Raw genomic sequence first — 5,356 nt, 5'->3', positions numbered from 1 at the left:
TAATTTTTTATGAAGTGATAACGGCAAGGGCAGCAGTAAGGTGTAATCGACGCCCTTAACGGATATTTTAGATATTTAATACCGCGATAAAATTTCTTATAGAAAAAATAATTTCATAAATTAAATCTTATATCTTATCTTATAATTCTTATCTCATCTTATCTTATAATCTTATATAAATTCGCATTTCTTATACGCTAACACCTACATCATAGGTTCCTATTCGTCTATTTCTATAGTCTTACGTATGCCTATACGTTGCATTCTATACTACATGCCTTACATCTATACCACCATGCGTTATATTTCATCGCATACTCTCAAATCCCTACATTGTATACCGAATACACCTAACCTATATCTACTATTTATCCTATTACCTATATTTTTTTTACACGCTACATTAACCTACCGAGAATCGAACCCGGGTCCGCCGCGTGAACGCGACGACCTTAGCCACTACACCCGTAACGCTACAATCAACCGTCTTTTTTCGGTGTCGTCGTGGCCACCTCAGTATTAATTATCTAATTAATTAGAAAATGACCCGCGGAAACAACAGTGCGTCCCATATTATATTATTAATGGGGGTACCCGATAGGGTAGTGGTTAAGGTGCGCGACTTCCCGCGGAGGTCCGGGTTCATTCCCGGTATAGACAATAGATATATATATAATAGGTAGAGATATACATATGGCGTAAGGTAAACCTATATATATAGGTGAATATACAAATTAGACAGTAGTATTTATAAGAAGTAAAAGTATGTAGGTATATAATAAGTAATGACGGTATAGGTATCTCACGGTATGATAGATAATAGATATCTATCTATGATATAGATTAATATAATATAGTATGATAGGTAATAGGTTATCTATCATATTATTAGGTTATGAGTACGTTTATATCATAATAAATACATGTAGGTATTAATGAATACAAATAATACCAGAATAAATATAATCAATGTCATTGAAGAATATAAATTATGTACTCAATGACTCCCTCATACTTGTACAATTTAATGTATAGACTAGCTGTATATAATAGAGTTAATTATATAATAACTCAATATATTACATTTTTGAGGTCTTATCGAAATATATCAAATTTTTTGAACCGGATTTTAAATTTTAGCGTTCCGGCAAAAAAATATTAGCACAACACCACTGTATATATATATATATATATATATATATTATATATATATATTTAATATATATATATATATATATATATTGAATGGTAGAATCTTGGATTTGTGTATATTTTGTAGAGTTTCGAACAAGAATCCAAAAATAATACAAAATAAAAAACAAGAAAAGTTTTTAATAAACAATTTCTTTATTTAATTATTTGTTAACTGTCAACGTTTCGGAACTAGGTACGTTCCATATTCAGGACATCTGTCAAGAAACATGATCTTGATGAGATTTAAGCAAACAATATGTTTAGGAATATTTTTCTTAAATAATAAATTAATTGTAACAAATAATAGTGTACAGAAATATGATAATATGATCAAAATGAAAATGATAAAAATAAATGAGTGGATTATCAGAACAGGATATTAAAAATGATAGAAATTTTTTATGAAAGTTATGGAAAAAATTTTTTAAGAAAAGATTAATGATAAAATTGAATTAATTACCAGTATGTTTGAATATACGTTAGCACTTTTTCACTAAACAAGAATTTTTAACAAAAAATGAATTTGTGAGTTATTTTTCCGCCGAATAGTTAACTTTTGTAAATCAAAATTACTAAAAGTGTTGTCTTTTTTAAAATTATTATTTGAAAACAAATAATATTGTTTTCTCGATGTTATACTATTGGCTTTTGGAAGCGAACTAACTGAATTTGATGGTTCATATGTAACACGTGTAAACACTTGAAACGAGAACTGTGAGATTGTATGTGTGTGTTTTTTTATGTTAGGGTGTAAATACTTAAATTATTGAACTTAAAAGGAAGTCGATATTAATTGTTTGTCAAAAAGTGTAAAAAATTTAAATATGAATCATGTAATAGGTTGTGATCTGATCTAATGTTGACACTGTTAGAAACATTCATGAGAATAAGACAACTCTCCGCGAATAATCTCCTAAAGATGCAACTTTCATGATATAAAATCTTTGGAGTGAAATTAAATGAATGAGCGTTTTCAATAGAGTGTTGTACTAGGGTACTTTTGAATTTTTTTTGTTTATGGTGGACCACACTTAGTTCATGTTGTCTCATTCTCTTGTGTACATATTGCGAGGTTTGTCCAATATATTGAAAAGCACAGTCATTACAAGAAACAGAATATACTACATTAGTATTGAAATTGGATGGGGTAGGGGATTTAATGTTCGTAAAGAATTGGTTGAAGGAGTGTAAGGATGAGCCTGATACTAAAATGTTTTCTTCTAACAAAATTTTGGCAAAATAATAATATAAATCTTCAACGTATGGCATGCTGCAGTAAATAAGATTGGTGTTTTTGATGTTGGTACTGGTATTGGGAGAATTAGAGTATTAATTTATTATTTAAGAAAAATCTATTTTCTATTCCTAAACATATGTTTGCTTAAATCTCATCAAGATCATGTTTCTTGACAGATGTCCTGAAGATGGAACGTACCTAGTTCCGAAACGTTGACAGTTAACAAATAATTAAATAAAGAAATTGTTCTTTAAAAACTTCTTTCGTTTTTTATTTTGTATTATTTTTGGATTCTTGTTCGAAACTCTACAATATATATATATATATATATATATATATATATATATATATATATATAATTATAATACGTATATAAACGCGACAAGTATTAGTGAATGTGAATATATTTCCAGTGTAAATCCAGTTAGAATCCCAGATGATCACTTGGAGGGCAAAAAGGTTGATGCGGAAACGACCCTCTCGGGGGCTTAAACTTTATATATATATATATATATATATATATATAAAGTGTATATATATATATATATATATATATATATAGCCATTCTCTTGCTTCGAACATCTTAAAAAATATTTATAAAGTTCGTCCTGACGTTTCTTTACAACTACGAATTATAAAAGTGAAGGAAAATATTCAGGGGCAATCTCTGATAAAATAGATCATCTTCGTATGAATTGGTAGCAACAAACTGCCAAATACTTAGTGCGATCAGACGGTATAAAAATATTGGACAAAAAGTCGAAATTTAATTGGAAAATATCAATATAAGTAATTAATATAAGAATTTTATATATGCATAATTGCATAAATATATTTGTTTCTGATTTAACACACGATGCTATTTACTAACGTTGTAAAGGCAGTGCACTTCTTTGAAAAAATATTTTTTACACAATATTTTTGTATGAATTGTTAATAATTGAATTAGGGTTTTGCATAGATAATACAATTTTCTTTGCTATGGTATACATTAATGTAGTATGCCTTACTTAATAAAATACATACATTGTTTTCAAAAAGTATCGTTATCGTTTCTTTAGGCAAAACATGGATCTTCTAATTGTTTTATATCTTTAATAACTTTAAGACCATTTAATGAAAACAAATGTTGCTTTCGAGAAATGTGTTCACAATTAAAACTGTTTTAAAAAAATATTAACAAAAGTTCATTTATCCATTATACTTGAGATAAGTAATGATGTGTTCTTTTACTATCAGTTAAATAATTTTAGTAATGACATTTATATATATATATATATATATATTCAATAGATAAGTCCTGGATTTTTTCAATATATTGATTGTTTCTTTTCCGAACAGTAAATCCAATAATAAAAAACAATTTGTTTTTTGAAGATGTTTAATACGACGTTTCGGAACTAGGTACGTTCCATCATCAGGTTTATTCTGTCAAATACAATGTTTTTTAAAATACTGATTAACATTAATTAACAATGGTCAATACAGATTAATTAGAAAAAAATTTTGTTATAAAGGAATGGATTATGTACCGGATAGATAGTAATAAGACTTAACTAAAAAAGGTTTTATATAAAATTGAGAAGCAAAAATTATTTACCTGTAATAATTTATATATCCATATCACTAATATTTTTTTGTTAAAAACACTCGATTTTTTTGGAAGATATTTGTAGATGTTACGACTACACAAGACTTAAAACACTGATATGGATTGCTGTCTGCCAGATGTAAAGGACAAAGCACGGAACTCTTGGCAAAAATGATTTTTTATGGCTCTTGTTTGGTAATTTACGAAAAAAGGAAAATATTGCTTTAGTAAATGTTGAGAAATATTATGTATATATATATATATATATATACATACATACATGAACATGTATATGCACACCTACATACTCATACATACACATGCACATATCTATATATTAATGTATCCACAATTATACACATGAACACATATGCAAGTGTATGTGTATAGTGTATACTCAAAAACATACATATAAGCATATATATGGATGTACATATATTATAACATATATACATGTATATATATACACATATTCAAAAACTATTAGGATTAATTATTTTTAATCAGGTTTAAAAAATTTAAATATGAGTCATGAATGATATTGTGATCTGATCTTTTATTAACACTTTTTGACGAATTCAAAAAGATTAAACTGCTTTCAGAAAAAAGTCATTTATAACAAAATTTTTTTCTAATTAATCTGTATTGACCATTGTTAATTAATGTTAATCAGTATTTTAAAAAACATTGTATTTGACAGAATAAACCTGATGATGGAACGTACCTAGTTCCGAAACGTCGTATTAAACATCTTCAAAAAACAAATTGTTTTTTATTATTGGATTTACTGTTCGGAAAAGAAACAATCAATATATATATATATATATATATATATATATATATATTATATTTTAATTTTCAAATGAATTTTTTTTGAAAATCAAAAATACTTTGGATTTTAATCTAATCACCTATATAATTTAAATAAATGATTTTAATTTTGCAATTCAGTTTATATAATTCTTAGAAATATATTAGGCAATGTTCTTCATTTTAAATTCGACTGATTAAGTTTTATTTATTTATTTTTCTTAAAATAAGAATAATGAATGTTACATTATTTATAATAATCTATTTGAAAACATTTATCATTTCTCGAATATTTTATTAAGGTACGGAAAGTTCCAGCAATTTGCCTTAGGCACGATGCCACTAGTTATAATAACAATCATATCGATAATTGACATAAATACAGTATATATATATATATATATATATATATATATATCATTTAGCCTGGATTGCATGAAGATATATTGTGTTTGTGGTCTTGACAAAGCAAAGAATGTTTCGGAGCGTTCCGTCCGCCCCATCATCATCCCCAATCATCCCT

This window comes from Ctenocephalides felis, unplaced genomic scaffold (genome assembly GCF_003426905.1).
Source record: "Ctenocephalides felis isolate EL2017-DRISC unplaced genomic scaffold, ASM342690v1 CF-g0.4_SCAFFOLD_01604, whole genome shotgun sequence".
Lineage (NCBI taxonomy): Eukaryota > Metazoa > Arthropoda > Insecta > Siphonaptera > Pulicidae > Ctenocephalides > Ctenocephalides felis.
This window is presented reverse-complemented; position numbering follows the sequence as displayed.